This window comes from Copadichromis virginalis, linkage group LG18 (assembly GCF_057382275.1).
Source record: "Copadichromis virginalis isolate Kocher_CV1m ecotype Utaka linkage group LG18, C_Virginalis_male_GT1.1, whole genome shotgun sequence".
In the NCBI taxonomy this organism is placed as follows: domain Eukaryota; kingdom Metazoa; phylum Chordata; class Actinopteri; order Cichliformes; family Cichlidae; genus Copadichromis; species Copadichromis virginalis.
The window spans coordinates 16,712,935-16,732,287 of record NC_140635.1 but is presented as its reverse complement, the minus strand read 5'-3'; the positions used below and the strand labels follow the sequence as shown (position 1 = coordinate 16,732,287).

Sequence of the window (19,353 nt, the reverse complement as noted above, 5' to 3'; positions counted from 1 at the left end):
AGTTCCATGTCCATATTCACATCCATAGTTCAGAGCTGTGTAACTGAGCTGTAGCTCTCTGAAACCTCAAGTGGAACACTCCACTTTTTCACAGCGGACATCACTTTGCTTCTCTTGGTTTTTTGTTTTGTCTTTTTTAAAAGACATTTTGCATAAATTTGATCAAATCACGGCATTAATACAGTAAAAATATTCATACTAAAGATATAAAGTAAACTAATATGAACATCGCTTAATTTTGGGAATATGAGAAACTCTGAATTTTAAAGCAATTTCCTATTCTTACTATTTTGTTTCTGCTCTTGTATATTCACTGTAAAAAAAGTCAGTAAAATATACAGCAAAACACCGTCAAATTCCAACGGTAATGGAGCGTAAAACCAAAAACTTCCTTTTACTGTATTAAATAGATTGAATAACCGTTAATTGTGAGACTGGATAAAACTTTGTTTTTTACTGTAATAAAATGTTGAAATTATAAATATTTTCTGTGAAAACAAATAAATATGCATACATTTTACAATTACATATTGTAATGTTGAAAATGTCTGAAAAACTTTGATTTTACGGTATTATTTGAGTAAAACTACATCTTTTGGGGTTGTGCACATTGGAATTCACAGTATAAAGCTGTAGATTTTTAAGCAAACAAAAACATTCATTTTTACAGAAACAAGATGTTAAAAAATAGGGTCCACCGTAATAATACAACCAGTACATACCATTAAAAAAAAGCAAATATCAGCAGTGAAAGACAATAAAACTGATAGTATTTTTTTATTTTAAAATTCAGATACTGATATACAGATTAAAAGTTAGGCCTGCAGTATATCATTGTTAACCTTCTGATAAAAAAATCAACAGCAAAAGAAGATGTTAAAAATAAAGTTTATGGTTGTGAATAAAATTGATTTCAATAATCTTTTTTAATTATTATTTTAAAACAACTTTATGTTGTTGTGTTTCACGCCATATTATCAGACCACCTTAAGTGGGTCGGCCTTAAATTTTGAATTTGTGTGATCGCTGTTGATTGGTAGCTAAACTGCTGGTAAACTGTGTACAGACGTTTTACGTTCGAATTGCAGAGAAAAAAAATCTGGTAGCAACATTGTGCAGTATGAGCGAACCATTTCACCAAAAAAAGGGGAAGCAAGGTAAGACGTGGCTGCAGCGGTCTGCAGACGTGACTTCTGATCGAACCTCCTAAAGAAACAAAGAGCGACGTTACATTGCGGGATGACGTCACCTGAAAATGACCAATAGCGCGGCGCGCTGCTGAGCTGTGTGCCAACCGCTCTTTTTTTCATGCAGGAGACTCAAGTTGGCTTCGCTAACGGACACAGTTTTGAACTCGTATATTAGCGCCATTTATTGCTGCTTGGACCACAGCATCTTCGGAATTTGTAGACATCCTGGCAGCTTACAATTAGTTCGAGGTGAGGTGAGTACATGCAACTTCAAGTTATCTCTGTTATAAAAATCCACCAGCCCAGCGTTTATAGATAATTTTAGCAGTTCGTTTTTTATGAGTGAGGTTGTGAATTTAGTTAGCATTTGTGAGTTGAGTTAGCATTACTGTTGCGAGGGAAGCATTGCTCTGGATTAGTTTCTGTATATGGCGTGCTTAATTCGCTAGGGAGGAATTACCAAAGTACATGGAGTTATGTTAACGTGTAATTTCTGTGGTAAGGTAGTTCAGTCATCAAGGGGCTACGTGCTTCATTGTAAACTGCATCGGAATGAGCCACGTAGTTTCTTTCGGTGTATTGAAGCAGGCTGCAAGCAGACATACACCAGGTATGGCGCGTTTAAGGCTCATTTTTACCGAAGACACTGCCCCCACCCATGTCACTGGTGTGGTGGTGGTTTCTTCGTTTACATGTGCAATGGCGATGTGTGAACGTCAGTGTCAGAACTCTAAAGAGTTAATAGCTCATCTGAAGAGCCATATTGTGGAAGGACACGTGGTCACTTGTCCAGTAAGAGGATGCACAAATACCTTTAGAGTTAAATCATCTTTTACTGCTCACATGTCACGTAAACACAGAGTTTTCAGACAGCAGCATTGGTGATTTATATAGAGAGTCTGCATGTCAATCATCATCTGTTCCAACCACATCAGATGACTTTGTACCCTTGATTTCCGAGCCTGCTGCACAGTCTATTACACATGAAGATAACATGGAAATGCCCCCTGAATTCTGTGATCTTTTTCTGAGAAACATTTCACTATTCTACTTAAAATTGCAGGGTCAGTTTCTACTGCCTGCTTCAACCATACAGAACATTGTAGAGGAAATGCAGAACATGCATGAGTTGGGACAGACATACAGTTTGGGTAAACTTGCATCACTGTTAAAAGATGACACATCATTATCAGAGGAGGACATCAACAAAGTCTGTGAGTCTGTCAAAAGCTATGATCTTTTTTCTGCATGTCATACCGGGCCATTGAGGACAGTGCACTCCAGAGCTCAGATCTTTAAAAAAGCCTTCAACTATGCGGAACCAAAGAAAATATTTTTAGGGAGAGATGAAAACAGAAAAGATAGGTTTGCCTATTATGTGCCTTTAAGAGAGACTTTGAGATGTCTGCTAGAGTCTGATCTGTGGCAGAAATCAGAAGAGCCCTCTACTGAGCCTCCTGCTGATGTTCTGTGTGACATAAGTGATAGTAAGCTGTTTTAAATAAAATGATTTTTTTGGTCAAAACCCATTGACTTAATTGATTTCTATCCATTAACATCTTACATGAAGTATGGGTACCAAATGGTTCCATTGAAACACAGTGTGCTGTCACAATAATGGTGCTGTTAGTTTGGTACTTACGAAACACTGTATAAAAGTGTAGTATCAAGCAAGATCAGCTTCATATTTTAAGACCAAAGGTACCACTTGGTGTAAATTGACCTTTATTCACATTCTTTTATCAGACATCTTGGAAATGGGGGGCAGCATAAGGAGTTCCATTACTAAGGTGCTGCCGGACCTGTCTGCCTCAATCCTTGAAATTGTACTGGAGGCACTACAATCATTAGGAGTGGAGACATCTGAGAAACAAACCAGTAAGTATTATGATTTCATTGCACAATAGCCATGAAGGACTTTCTGTTTTTTCTATTATGCTTTGGCCAAGGTCCAAAAAGTACAATTAATCTATTGTTTGTGATATTGTTTTACAGCACCAAATATGGAAATTTCAAGCCAGGCCAGCATATCGTCTCCATCTGTTTTAAGGTTTAAGGGTGGTGGCACAGCTAAGACCCAAGAGTCTCTTTCAAGGTTAGTAAAGTAAACAGATTCAAGAAGATATTTTACACATTTCTTTGTCGTCTGTCTCTAAATCTTATTTTGTCTTTATTATGATTAAAAAGGTTTGTTTTGTTCCTGCCCTTTTCAGACACTGAATTTGAGCAGAAACCATAAGGATACTCAAAGGACCTGTGACTCTCAGGAAATGGTGAGATTTCAGGTCATAATCTTTTTTTTTTCCATTAAATTAATTTTCCTTTTTCCCTTTACAATATTGCTGTTTTGTTTTTGTAAACAGCATCAAATGAGAGAGACAGATGAAACAGTTTCAAGACAATGGCAGGAAAAAAATGCTGAAGATTGAAACAAACCTTGGCTGGAAATATTTGGTATGTGTTTTACCGTAAATCAAATTGTTGAAAAACATTCAGCTACACTGTAACACAGGGAAACTTGATTTGCACTTATTTTGTTACTTTAATTTCTTGTCTCATTATTTTTGTCAGTTATTATTGTTTATGGTGTATGCCCTTCTTGTTTTCCTTCTGAATGCAGAAGGTATCTAGCCAGTCCACAATGAAAGCTTCGTTGCACCCAATGAGTCTTCTGGCAGAAATGATGGCGGCTGGAAGTGATCAAGCACTGATCAAACTTTGTCCATTTTTTTTGCTGCAGAGGGGATCCTGCCAGTCCAAAGTGAACTCCTGATGGACATTGAAGTACTCCTGCAGAGCTTGTATCTTCAACACCATGCGCATTAGAAACTCCACCGAGTCCTTTCCTTCACCAAGGCAGGACCCAGTGACTCATTACTGTTGATAGGTCAGGGGCAGGTAATATTTTGTTTCATGTTTATTCATTCCTCCATGGATTACCAGCCATATATATGGACACATGCTGTATTCTCAAGATCTATGCTGTTTTGTAGGAATAGAGAAAATAATATGTTTAGTCTGTTTTCAAATGGTATGTCAAATTTTCTCATTGTTTATCAGTAATATTCTCTACCTTGGTTGTATATGAGCATCTTTAGATTTTTCTATATTTAGCGGTTGCAAATGTAAAATGTACGGTAAACCATTTATGTTCCTCATATTGTACTGTATTTTTAGCGGTAAAATACCGGCAGCTGTGGTTGCCAGGAATTTACCGTAAAATGTATCTGGTCAAAATAAAATGCTGTAATTTGTTATACAATTTCACTGTGTTTTTTACTGTCAAAGGTTTTAATAAGGTTTAACATATTTCTGTTATTTTTACAGTTATTTACAATAATAGGGTCTATCCTATTACTGTTAAATTAACAACAAATTACTGTAAATATTATTATATTATTACTTTTTTTTTTTACTGCAAATATCCGTAAAAAGCTATGGAAAGTTACATTTTTTACATTAAATTGCTGTATAATTGACAAATATATTTGGTTTTTTCTATCATGATTTTGGTAAAATAATACGTTGTCTACCTTAAAAATTAGGGTTACAAAACCAGTATACCGTATTGTCTTTTACAGATTCCACATTTTTTACACGGTATATTCCTGGCAACCACAGCTGCCGGTATTTTACCGTAAATTTGACAGATTTTTTTTTACAGTGTTTATGGAATTTATCACATAAAACATTAACTGACCTATTATATGTTAACACATATAGACCCACACAGAGCCAACCACAGCAGTTTAACATATTCTATTTACAAAAGGACTGATGACAGAATAAGAAGAAATCCTGCAAACAAAGTCTTGCTGTTAGTTGCTGCCAGAATAACTTTGAAACTAGCAGATAAATTAGCAAGAGTTCTGTCCTTGAGTCGACTGATTTCCTGAAGAGTGGGCAGGCAGGTGAGTGGATTTATTTTGCAAAACTGAGTCTCCTTCTTCTTACAAAGGTCACGTGAGGGGAAACTCAAACAGACCGGGGTCCAATAGTGAGTTAAACTTTCATAGGAGCAGACAGAGGAATGATCCAAGCTTTTGGCAGTGACACTCGCACACACTGGGAGATTTTCCTAGAAGGGGAGACGAGACCAATGTTAAGTACTCTAGTACAAAGGACAGGGAACATTTCCTAACAGCGTGGCGTTACCGCTTCAACAATCTGGCGAGGGTGAAATGGTAAATGGTAAATGGCCTGTATTTATATGAAGAGGAAGAGCGGGTCTTTCAATGCTGCAGGAGGGATGGAGAGATGAGAGGCAGGTGTGTGATGAGGTCACAGTTCCAGGTGGTGGCCGCAGTCCACACAGACGCACAGGAAAGAGATGAGGCTGCTGTGAGGAGGTAAGGAGGTAAGGGGACCATGACAATAAGCTGCCACCTGAGAAAACAGTCATGCATATATTTTGGAATATTCATGCTAAAGATCTTAAGATTCACTCTTCAGGCCAGAGTATGATGGGGTTTAGTGGGGAGATAGTGTGGACTGCCTACTTTACTGGTATTTTCAATTTTAATCTTTAATTCAAATAGAAAGATATTAATCATTTCTTCTAAGACTTTCTTTGACTCCTGGCTCGTGGGGGTCTTCTGCATACACAACACAATTTCTTGGTTCATGGTCTGCTGCTGATGAGCACATTATTAAGACGACTGTGGCTCACACAGACACCTCCTGTAAATGACTGGAATTCTTCATTAGCATGCATTCAATATCACGTTTAAATGGGAATGACACACAATGCCCTTTAATATGTGAACTCCAGCTCAAAAATTTGAATTTACCTTGGGAAAGCCAAACATGAGCTGGGGCTTTCAGTTATTAAAGTATTAGTAAATAAACTGCGGGTGCAGTATTGTGTGGGCTCTGCTCGAAAAAAGAGAAAGCTGTAGCGTGTTTTGAGTTTTGCTGACAGGCACCTACCCGTCTAACTAGAGCAGTTTGGTTTGCCTCATCGGTGTATTACCCACAGTAAATGGTGGTCAGAACGCCCCCAGTATCGATTAGCAGATGGGACAACCACAATGGAAGTGAAGACATAGAAAAGGCCTGTCTAAAAAAAAATCAATATCACTGTAGGTGTGTGGTGTGTTCAACTGCTTCACCTTAACATCAAATAGCCCTATCCAGCAACTCCAGTGCTTTTGCTAAGACCAAAAAGAAACAAAAACAGCAATTTTGTCAAGCAGAGCACAGCAGTTACTGGTGTAGCTTTGATTACTAACCTCTTAAAACACCAAAGTAATGAAATAGTACAATCTAATAACTGTTTGAAGTATTGGTACTTCACACAGTAACAAATGCTACTATATTAAGAAAGTTTATCCTATTTGAAGCCAGGAAAGAAAGGCAGCAAAATGCAAACTGGCTCAGTTAACAGGCTTATTGCAAATAATATCACAGTTCTAACACTAAACCAGGATCCAACCATTTTCTTCCACTAATCCAAATCCGTTTTCATGGAGTCTATCCCAGATGACATTGAGCAAGACCCTGAACAGGTCACCAGTCTGTTAAAGGGTAAACTTGGAAAGACAGACAACCATTGACACTCACAATCACATCTATGGACAATTTAAAATCACCATTTAACCTAACCCCACTAACTGCATGTCTTTGAACTGTGTGGGGAGACATGCTGACCCGTGTCATCATGCTCCACACAGAAAGGCCCCGACCTGGGTCACACCTTCAGAGTTAAGTTAATTTATGTTTAAAAACTGTTTTAGTTTTTGTTCTTTCAGCTGCAGCCTGTGTGATCTTTAATGGATCTTTGAGATCTTTTAAAAACATACAATAATCCCAGGCTTAGTGTGCATGCAAATTTGACATAAGACCTGCAGGCATCCTGTCTTCCAGTTATATATAAATGCATATAAAACAATGAAATTAAAGACATTATATGTTATCAATCACTATAGAGCTTCTGTAACAACCTCTGGGCTGCTGGGCTAACAGGTTGTCTTTGACTTTGTGTTTCATGTTGCACATGCCCAGTGGGTGTGGCCCAGTCATCAGAGATTGGGAACACCCGAGCTCAGCGTTCCCCAGTATAATGAGAGAAGATTACTCTGCATTTCATGTGCCACATGCAACCATACCAACATGATCTGTTATGATATAACTCACAACTTTTACTTACTCTGGTAATTCCGCATGTTTTTGTTCATTTCAAAGAAAAGGTTTGTTTAGTTTTTGTTTTCTGTTTTTCACTTGATCAATTGTGTCATCTTCGGTTATTTGTCACTGTTTTTGAGCCAGTTGTGACACATCTCCCTATCTGCTCCCAGAGGTCTAAGGGATCTTCTAGGGCCAGTGACACTGATTTCTACAGAACTGATTGGTGAGTAGGTGGTGATTTCGTACCTGCTGATCTCTAATGTGGACCCTCCGCAGCATAAGTTACCATGGCAATATACCGTGGAAAACCCAGCGTTAACACTTACCTGGATACGACAAAAATCCTGCTTCATCCTACAGGTTTCTGATAGAAAAATGATGTTTAGATCTAAGTTTGATCTAAATAGGTTTCTCTTCTCTCTTCAGCTCCTTCAGGGATGGGGAACAAAGACATAAGACATGCTGTGACTGTCATATTCACAACCACACAATTGAAATAACAATTTGTTGTCATTCAAATGACACATACAGATTTAAGGTTTCACACCTTCTAACACCATCACTGTGTATACGTGAACGTGCAATCACTGGAGTTTGTTGAGTTCAGTTAACTTGGTTCATTTGTTTGAACACACTCTGACCTGTCTGCTGCAGCCACTGTTGGTTTGATAAATGAGGAGAATGAGGGTGGAGATGGCTGAAATACAGAGGCCAAACAAGTGAACCATCTGCTGCGATGGCATGGCATGCTTGTAATGAGTCATTTCATTATTGTGCTGGTGTTTTTTCCCCTTTGCATTTGTACATTTGTACATTTTCTCTGCTTGATACTGGTTGACTTAGCTCTCATTTTATTAGAGCTGTGTTGAGTTAAGGGGCGAGTTGGGAGTTCGCCTTGTAGTCGGAAGGTTGCTGGTTCGAGCCCCGGCTCGGACAGTCTCGGTCGTTGTGTCCTTGGGCAAGGCACTTCACCTACCGCCTACTGGTGTTGGCCAGAAGGGCCGATGGTGCGATATGGCAGCCTCACTTCTGTCAGTCTGCCCCAGGGTGGCTGTGGCTACAACTGTAGCTTGTGTGCATTTGTACCAGTGTGTGGATGTGTGTGTGGATGACTGGACTGTAAAGTGCTTTGGGGTCCCTAGGGGGACTAGTAAAAGCGCTATACAAATACAGGCCGTTTACCATTTAAGGAGTGTTTATGAGTAGGATTCTGCTTATTTCTTAAAATAGTTTATTTTTACTGCGCTTTATGTTTTGCGTTGTTAAAACACACTTTTTTTTGACAGTACACCTGTGGCTGTGTGTTCTTTGACTTTGTAGCAGCCTACAGATGTATAAAGCTTCTTCTTCTTGTTGTTCTTGCTGTTTCGTTTAGAGGTCATCAGTGAAGGACGGTGAAGTATATAGGATGCCTGTCCACACAGAAGTAAACATTAGGCTTTTGTTCACATTTCAGCACCAGTAAAAGACTGATTACATTTACAGAGAGTGCAAAATGCATCATTTTCTTGCTTTTAAATGACATGTGCAGCATATTAAAAAAGCTGTATTTGACGGGGACTACCAATACTGTCACCTTGGACCAGAGAGTGTTCTCAGGGGCTAAAGTGGGCGGGAACAACACTGAATGGCGTATGGCACACAGTGTTTCTGCTAGCTAAGGGTAACAACTCTGTATCTTCCATGGAAGAAAAAAATGTGGATGTGAGATCATTTTACTTTTAGAAATGGAGAAAAATGTAAGAAAGAGAAGACAGGAGAGGACGATTCGATTCTTGAAGATGAAGTCTGCTCAGGAAGTGACATGGTAAAAAAAGAAAGTACACCCACTGTCAGGTTTTATACTGTATATCAGAATAAGATGTGATTTAAAAAAAATACAGTAAACTGTAGTATTCAACAGGTTTCAAAATAAGTAAATCCAACCTGAGATGAACAACAACACATGACATCTTAGACTGTTATTATTAACTGAACATCTGAAGCCAATATACACAAGCAGAGTGTGTTACAGTTTTAGTCTCTCACTTTGTTGTTGGAGGAATTTTGGCTCTTCTCTCTACATTGTTGCCGCAGCTCATTGAGGTTTGCGGGGATTTGTTTATGCACAGCTCTCAGCTCCCACCACATGTTCATTATGTTGAGGTGTGAAGTGTGATTGGGCCATTGAAGTACCTTGATTCTTTTCTCTGTGGGATCATTTTCCTGTTGTATGATCCAGTTTAAGACGAGCTTTAGCTGTCAGACAAACATCCTCACACTTGACTCTAGAATAGAGACAAGACACTTTCCCCTATGAAACCAGAATATAATGCTGCATGACACAATTTTTCACACAACGCTTCTGCATTTTTGGTTAATTTTTTGATGAATAATGTAATGGTGTTGTCATTTTTTGTCATTCATCTAAGGTTGTATTTACCTCATTTCAAGACCTGTTAAGGACAAGGTTATTTTTTATTGTGGCATGATACACGAAACCAGAGACCTGACAAAGTGTATTTTCTTATGGCTGTTAAACTATTATAGCTATAACATCACTATGAACTGAGTTATATTTCTTGGTTAGAGCTACTTCTAGACGTCTTTCACCTGAGTTTATTAATTTGCTGTGAAACCTAATCAAAAACAAAAAAAACAGCTGTGTGTGATAGTTGGCTTTTATTAAGGTAAATGATTTCTAGATACCCGTTAATACCCATTGACAGTGTAATGTATTTCTGAAAACTCTCACTATGGGAGATTTTCACTCTTTCTCTTTAAGCTAACACACTATGTTGGTGTAAAGTTTTCAAACACCCATTTTGACCGTGTTGTGCATACCACTCACTAGCGTGAGTTTTTGCATGTATGCTGCATGTGTGTCGTGAAAATGAACTATGTAACACTGATCCTAACTTTAACAGTTGTTTGATTATCAGTACTGTGTCTGCTTTCACGTTGTATCCTTATCAAGGTGCTTACTTATCATTACCCAGATTTTAAATGCCTGAAAGTAGAAAACGTTTCTAATTGCTGCCTCTGATCATTTATGCTGTCAATAATACAATGTATGAGATATATTGTTGATTTGGTTATCTGCATCGGCAAATAATAGTCTATTTAGTCTCTGCATATCAATTAAAAACTGAAACAATCCCTGGACAGTAAATCCCTGAAATAATCAAATGTGTCAAACAGATGGATGCACATTGTAGGATGTACAAAGAAACGGCAATCACACAACATCATTTAAATGTAAATGAGAAGGGGTAGCTGAATCTGCAGGATTTCTAAGCTCCTCTGCTTATTAATACAAACTTGTTGCCGCAGAAAAAAAGAAAAAAATGCACAAATCCACCAGTATCTTGAAAATTTTGCGTTTTGATGAGGATAAACAACATATTGTAATAAGCATTTATGAGTGAAAATGTGCTGCATTTTTTGGAGCTTCTACCATTTAAATTTGACATAAGCTGATGCTAATTCCAGGATCTTGTTCTCTGTCACAATTCAGTTTGGCTTAACAGCAGGGGAAATATCGCCTGGAATGACTTATACAACTAAGGATGCTCTTTGTCTACCTTTTATTCATCCTCCCCCTCTACCTCTCCCTGCAATGTAGCCATTGATTCATCTCAGACACAAGAGTGACCTTTGACCCCTTGTTCTGATTCATAATTGAACAATTTAGCATTTTATGTTTGTGCCTGTGAGTAGCCACTGCTGCCAACCAGTAATTAGAATTTTACATTTTGCACTGACCCACTTTCCAAGTGAGATTTTCAATCACGATTCAGCCAAGATTGTTGATTGTTTTTTTTTTGTTGTTTTTTTTGCAACTCTGTTAATTGCACCATTTAGTAATAAAACAGAGATCATGCCTTCCATATGTGATTATAATTAATATATCTCATTTTTTAAATATGAACCAACATCATGACTGAATCTGTGCCAGTTTCTAATCATTTTCATTTTTCTCTTTTCTCTAAAATGAAAATACAGCATTGTTATGTCATGTTTTTGTTCACTGTAGAGAAAAGGACTGACACACATGGCCAGAACCAGAAGAAAAATGTTCCTTTCATCTGAAATCTTACCTACTCTTCATCCAGTGATGATGCCACATCCATTATGATGTCCAGTCAAAGGATAAAGATAATCGCTCACAGCAACCTTGTAGTAAACCTTCCTAAAAGGTTTGGAGTGATAATGTAACAAAGCATAAAAGCCCACAGATGGTACATAAATACTGTATTTTGATTGGTAGTCGGTGATATACTAAAGCATGGTAATTTGGTGAATATAATTAAGACACAGTAGCTGTCAGCTCAAGCTGGAGGATGAAAGCCTAGGCCCAAAACTACGTGCCAATCCCTGTGCAAACAGTGTAACAGGAGAGGAGAGTAGTTCAGTGTATGAACCAAGTGGAAGGCTGAAAATTGCTCTTTTCTGTGGACTGCATCCTGGGCAGCAAAGTTGACATCCTCAGAGGAGCTAACTCAAAAGCAGGGAACACAACACCAGTAAGATTTTGCCAGCTAACTTTCGCTACATAGGGTGGAGAGGGTTTTGACAGGAACCTCTCTTATTTTGGAGCTGCCTTACTGTGAACTGCATGTGGTTTCTTTTTTGGAGACTGATGAGGCCAAACCAGCAAGTAAAAGGGAATGAAATAAACAGTGTTGGGAAGGTTACTTTTAAAATGTATTCCACTACAGATTACAGAATACATGCCCCAAAATGTATTTTGTAACGTATTCCATTACAGTACTCAATGAGAGTAACGGATTCTGAATACTTTGGATTACTTAATATATTATCATGCTTTTTTTACAACTACATGAATGTACTATTGCTGTGTGATTTATTACTATTACTGAAGGCTCGCCATAATACCGCTATAATACCAACTCGCCATAATACCAACTAGATTTTTTAATCTTAATATAAAATGAGTAACAGCAGGTGGACATTAGGTGAGGCTGCACTTTTTGCAGCAATCTCGTATAGAAAACTATTCCGCGCGTATATAAAACAGGTCCACAGCTCTGAATCGTAGTAAAGGGACCTCTGGTTAATACGTCGGGTTCCGTGTCGGGCTCATAGCTGAAAACTAGCTTTACTTTGTTGCATGGGTCAACTTTGCTAGCGAGACACAGAGAGAGGCGTTGAAAGGCTGCTCCAATGGAACTTATTGCTTGGGAGGAAAACACAAACACAGTGTACAGTCGAGCCTTAATAGCTTACTTACAACTGGGCTCGTCAGGCACTTTTCTTGGCTGCAGTGGTTATTATTATATTTACATGCTTCCATCTCCTGTTTCTGCTCGTTGAAAGCTCGTACTTTTCCACTCTCCTTTTTCTCCCTCCTTGCGCTCACATACACATAACGGGTATGACAGTCCATTCTCCCTGCAGCACGGACTACACTGCCCATGAGGCTACATTCTTTAGAGCGATGCCTGTAACACTGCCTATTGCCTTCATATTAAATAAATAAAAATATTTCTTCACGTCATTATGAAACGCTAGATTGAGACACAGGCATTTGAACCTCTTAATGCATGTTTTGTTTGGGTTTCCACCGGTGTGGAATTACCAGAAATAGAGAGGGCATAGCCTAACATTTGAAACAGGAAGAGGCCGCCGTGTAATCCATTTATTTCAACAAAGTAACTGTATTCTGAACACCTTTTTAAACGGTAAGTGTAACGGAATACAGTTACTCATATTTTGTATTTTAAATACGTAACGTCGGTACATGTACTCCGTTACTCCCCAACACTGGAAATAAACCCCTAAAGAATTAGTAATAAAACATTCTAAGGGTGTCCTAAGTGACCCAAAGGAGCTGAGCTTCCTTAGGAAACGCAACCACTGCTGGTATTTCCTGCCTGTCTCAACTGTGTTTTCTCTGCAAGGTTTTAACAAGTAATCCAAGACTGTACCCACGTTCTTAATATCCTGAGCAATCTCCACAGCCTTACCATTTATAAAGGTGAGGGCTGCTTTAGCTATGTGCCTTTGCTTGTTCTAGAACATTTAGTATAATCACAATAATGTTTTGGTATGCAAGAAGCATAAATGAATCATCCAGCTGTCCATCCATTCATCCAAAAATCAGCAAATTTTAATTCTCTAAACAGATATTAAACACAATTTTATTTACAAAGTTGCTTGAAATTACTAATATATTAGAACATATCTAAGTTTTCTTGACTGCAGCTGAGGGTGGAGGCTGTCATTGGCCTAGAGGTGGTGTACACTGCGGACAGGCCACCGGTGTATCACTGAATGAACAAATAATTTCATCAAAATAATTTAATTTCAGAGTAATTAAAAAAAAATGATTCAGAGAGTATTTGCCGTCAGTTACAACCAAGAACCAACCTGTCAACCTCTGTTTGCCACCATCACGGGGGTGTGCCCCATCTCAACCTGCTCCATCCACTGTGGGAGAAGAAGAAGAAGAAGCCAGCCTGTAGTTAAAACCAGTAAGCAAACAGGAAAATTCAGCAACATTGTGATCACAGTTCTTGTTGGTGGTGGTCTTATTATCTCAAGGAAGTTTAATTACCTCCACCAAGGAGCTCATGTTTTTTGTTTTTGGTGTGTGTGTGTGTGTGTGTGTGTGTGTGTGTGTGTGTGTGTGTGTGTGTGTGTGTGTGTGTGTGTGTGTGTGTGTCCGCGCTTGTTTGTTTGACACATCGCTCAAACATCATTTTTAAATTGCTGGTTTCAAAGAAGCTGTCACAACCCTCCTGTTAACAAAGCTGCCTTCACGTGTGTGTGTGTGTGTGTGTGTGTGTGTGTGTGTGTGTGTGTGTGTGTGTGTGTGTGTGTGTGTGTGTGCATGCGTGCATGCGTGTCATAATTCTGTCTGTAAACATGATAGTTTGAAAAGTTTTTAATGAATTCTCATAAAATTTTGTAGGGGTGTAGAGGGGCCCATTAAAATCTGACCTTCAAGGTCTACTTAATGATATGCTGCACTGTAAAAAAAAAAAAAAAGATTGTAATATTTAATGGTATTCTAGAAGAACAGTACAAAACTGTACTGTTCTTCTAGAATATCATTAAATTCACATAAATAGACTGTGATTTTACATTTCAAATGTAAATTAATGTAAAATCACTGTAAATGTATTAAAACATAATTTTCTTGTTTTTTAAATGTATTTGTCTGTACATATGCATATTTAGATTGTTAAAAAACATTCACAAATGTATCATAATTTCACAAATATTTGTCTGTTATTTGAAAGATTGAACTGTTAAATTCAAATGTAATGCTATGGAAAAATATATAAAATGATTCTTATAAACTTTTTTACATTAAATAATTATTATTATTATTGTTATTTAGGGCGATCGTGGCTCAAGAGTTGGCAGTTCGCGTTGTAATCAGAAGGTTGCCGGTTCGAGCCCCGGCTCGGACACTCTCGGTCGTTGTGTCCTTGGGCAAGACACTTCAACTACCACCTACTGGTGATGGCCAGAGGGGAATTATAAAGTGGAATTGTAAAGTGCTTTGAGGGTCTCAAAAAGTGTTATATGAACGCAATCCATTATTATTTAAACCAACTGTTAACTGCATATTTCTGTACATTTAAGTATTATTATTCATATTGACGCATTCATTGACCTTGTTTATAGGTAATTTCATTGTTTTATCACATTAAAATGTACCTAATTTAATGTTTAAAAGCACGTGAAAAAGGCAAAATCCCATGTAAAATTAGGGCAACAAACTGTGTTGTCATTACTGAAAATAACCATATTTTCATGAGAAAGTTATTTTCTGTTATTTTCTGTTATTATTTTGGTGCCCCAGCTGCTGTAATATTACTGTTTATTTAGGTTTTTTTTTTACGGTGTGGTTGAGAATTGAGAAAATGCCTTATAACTTAGGAAATATGATTCTTACAAGTTTGGTGTGCAGTGTTAACATATAGAAAATAACATATAATGATTGAAAATATGTCCCATTTGACCTCTGACCTCTGCTTCAAGGTTCATAGATTGATCTGAAGTTCAAAGTGATAATAATGCCAATAATGTATTGTCAATAATGTATTGACAATATATGGGCATATAGGGAATGATAGAGAGAGGGAGAGATGTATATGGAAGAATATTTTTTTAAACTTACTCAATATTATGTCATATCATATCATTCTTTTCATATCATTGTGCACTTGTTTTTACTGCTATACAAACTTCTTAAAGTACATTTAAAAAGAAGAAAGAAACCAAATTGAATATAGACAGAATGCAATAAAATTCCCCTAAAAGTAAGTGCTGCCCAGAGAGTGAGCTGCCTTGGGAGGTTTGTGCTCTCAGAGTTAACTTTTTGCTATCTCCTTCTTTATCAGTACCTCAAAATTCACATCTTCCTTTTCATTTCTAAACTTAAAAGTTTACTTGTTAATTCTAACCCAACTTCCAGATGTGTCTGTGATGAAACCTTTGCAAATAAATCCCCTTAAGATCACTGAATCCCCTACCTGAATCCTTTTAAGTTCTCAAAGTGGATATATTCTGCTAAATAGCTTCCACATCTGGCAGCTGTTCATAACAACAAAAAGCCTTGATGAACCCATTTGATTCTGCCCACTCCAAACGGCAGACATAGTACAGAACCAGCTGGAGTACATATTGAGAATTTTAGCAGCTAAAGAGCCCGATATATTTTTTTCTAGTAATTGATGAGGAATAAAACTTAACAGGGAGTAATTACTGGAAAGTAATGACTGAAAATGATTCCTGTGTAAATAGGAAAGTGAGTCTTGACACGGAAACCATAACAGCTTAATGATATTTGTGATTTTAAATGCTACAAATGCAGGATATCACATCATATCAAGACATTGCAAGGTTTTTTTTTCTTTTTCTCCACAAATCCCAGTCTTAGTAGGGTGGAAAATCATGCAAAATAGAGAAGCTCGATGAGCTATTAAAATAGCACAGAAAAAAAATACAATCATGATTGTGCCTCAGTAAACCAACAGCATACTAAAAAGCTCAGGCATGCAGATACTGCATAAATGAATAAAGTAAACAGATAACACTGAAACATTATTTCACCCTTTACAAACTGTATTTAATTATCTCATTTACACCAAAAACAGACAGCACTTCATTCACACTCACAGTTCTTCACCTTAAACTCCCACATGCTACAATCCATATTTTTTATTTTGTTTTTTACCTCCGCCACTCTGAAAGTATTAGATGCCATGCTGCTCCTGGCCAGGGTTGAAATGAGGGTGCACTCAGTGTTTCCTGACACTCTTTGCAACACCTCAACTTGATTCTGACATCCATGAAATTCTTCTCTGTGCCCCGGACATCAATTGTATGTCACTCTCATATTTAAAACTGTCTGTCTCCCTGCACTTTCCTCCATCCCTGGTTGATCCTGGTCCATTAGCGCTGAGCGGTCATCCCCTCAGTGTATCTCCGCACCTGTTTCAAATGCCACTTCTCATTGAATAAAGCTCAAAGAAGAAGTTTAAATAAGGTTTGTCAGGGTCCCTAGAGAGCCGATGTGAATGTAAGGCTAATGTTATTGTGCACCATTTTCTATTACTTTTGCTGCCTAAGTTAAGAACAACAGAGTCTGTGATTGTTTTCTTTTCTTTATATGTCTGCTGTCCTCATTTAGATGCTAACAAATAACTACACACCAGGGTAAGATATTCAAAATTATTATTATTCACTGATTATTCCTCCCAGTGTCCATTCCTCCCAATGTCCAAAGACAAGCACGAGGTTAACTGCAAATTCTAAATTGGCCATAGGTGTCTGTGATAGACCAAGGTGTATGCAGTCTTTCGTCATATGACCCCTGCAAGCCTGAATTGGATGGATGGACAGAAAGAATATTCTACTGGATTCTTTCTCTCTACTGGAGTATTTCTCTATTTCCTCTATCAATATATTGTACTTTTTTACAGCCTTTTTGAAAGTCCTGGTTGAACAGTGTTTCTTAAAGAAAAACTAAAGTTTCAATAACCTTGATCATAAAATCTAAAATAAAATTAATGGTGCACAATTGTTAGGTTAGGACCCAAATGCAGGACTCCAAACTCAAGGAGATGCTTGATGCAAAAGTCATAAGGTAACTAGGAATACAAATACTCTAGGAATGCTAGGAACTTGGAATTTACTACACAAAGGGGAAAATGGAAGACACACAGCACAAGAGTATGGAAATAATGAGGGAAATCACACCAAAGGACAACAGGAGACAGACAGTTTGTACACAAAAGATGACAAGGAAACAGGCAACACCTGGGGAACATGCCAGACATGACATATTTGGGACAAGGACCTAACACAGTAAAATAGGGAGCAACTAATACATCGGCCAGAAGTTAGACTTGCAAACTTGACATAATTAATTTAATTTAATTAACATAATTAACAGACAACCCAGAAAACCACAGAGACAGGACACAGACGCTACCCAGACATGTGGACACAACTAAAGGAAAGACGGGTAAACAACAAGGAGATGAGACTGACTTTACAAAAGGAAGAAAGGGAAGAGATGAAGGAAACAGGAAGGGAAATGAGCAGGGAGGAAAAAAGTTTCAATAACTAAATTTAAAATTCCCAAAACTCAGGAAGCTGGGAAAATAGACACAAAAAATCAGATGGGTCAGCGTAATTATTTCTTCGTTCCTGTAAAATACTCATTGCTGAACCCTAGAACGTCATATAGTGCCTAATAAAACATACAGTACTTCCCATAATAAATAAATGTATTTATTATGGGATACATTTATTATCCCTTAATAAATGTATTAAAGTACACAACAACATCTTTTTTATTTTCCCCAAAACAAGATCTGTCAAAATGACAAAAGGTGTCATAGGACCCAATAAAAAGGACTCTAAAAATAGTGAAAAATTACAGAATTGCCTTTTGAAGTTGGAAAATGTTTTACATAACAGGTGAAGATTATTGCAGCATTCAAGCATGAACTCTGTGCTCTCCCTTATTTGGGCAGTCCTTACAGGGTCAGCGCTTTACCAGCTAAAGAGTTCGTTAGAGCAGCAGTGTGATTGTTCAGAGATAGATTTCAGAGAAATCTGTCAAGGTCGGGTAAATCAGCAGGTTATCATTCTAAGAACGACTTTCATTGGAGAGCAAAGTAAAACTCAGTGGGATCTGGTAGGAGCTCAAAAAGAAAAAAAAAAACATGCTCCATTTGTAGCCACAGCTTCACTTCACACATTTAATATTCATTTAAGATCCCTTTGTAAGGCACAGAAAGACTGTGCTCAAGAGAGAACGTTTAATTGGAAAAATCCACTTTGTCCCCGACATGCCGATAAAGTTGTGTCCCTCACTGTGAAATGTTTGTCTTTGAGCTAATTAGTTTCACTCTGAATCCCTAATTTATGATATGCCCCGCACTTCCACCTCCTCTCATCTGTCAAAGGCTCTTTCAGACATTGCTCTTTCACCAGTTCACCTCCTTTAATATTAAGGTGTTAATCCCCAGAAGCCTTGGCGACACACATGACTCTGGTATTTATTGCATGTGTTCCTTGATTCCATGCCTTGGAAATTCAAAGATGCATGAACATATACAAACTCTGAAAAATGCACACAGACACACAAAACATAGAGGACCAGTGACTCTAATTCTCTCTCTTGTCCTTTCCAGTAATTAGTTTCCCTCCTACATAGCGACCGTGTTTCCCTTTTTATCTGAGAGTACTCGATAATTGTGTTCTTCGGTTTGTGGGGTGAGACTAATGCAGGCCATAATAGATAGGTGTATTTGTGTCCAGTAACTACAGCAACCAATGAAAGAAAAGGGTCATGCAAGTATACATTAAAACCATATTTGAGCAAACTTTGAAGAGTCCATTCATTTTTGATGTTACCGGTGGAGGCATTGGTTTGATGGCACTTTAAATCAGTGGTAGAATACAGCTAATGTAAAAACTATAAAGTAGAAAAGGAAGATTATTTTACATAGTCCAGGTAATAAGTCTTATGTGAAGGAAACTATAAAAGATATCTATGAAAACATAA

At 37.7% G+C, this 19,353-nt stretch overlaps 1 long non-coding RNA gene across 3 annotated transcripts; it reads left to right on the top strand.

Annotated features, from left to right (window-relative positions):
- Nucleotides 1-351: 351 nt before the first annotated feature.
- On the top strand, nucleotides 352-3,902 carry LOC146687582 (uncharacterized). Of its 3 annotated transcripts, XR_014916458.1 has the most exons (7): nucleotides 352-1,157; nucleotides 1,315-1,444; nucleotides 2,937-3,068; nucleotides 3,186-3,285; nucleotides 3,404-3,463; nucleotides 3,554-3,644; nucleotides 3,811-3,902. It is a non-coding gene; the product is annotated as an uncharacterized LOC146687582 (long non-coding RNA). The 3 variants fall into 3 exon arrangements; XR_014916459.1 differs by having other exon boundaries at nucleotides 354-1,439; XR_014916457.1 differs by having other exon boundaries at nucleotides 355-1,444; nucleotides 3,811-3,901.
- The last annotated feature ends 15,451 nt before the right edge of the window (nucleotides 3,903-19,353 follow it).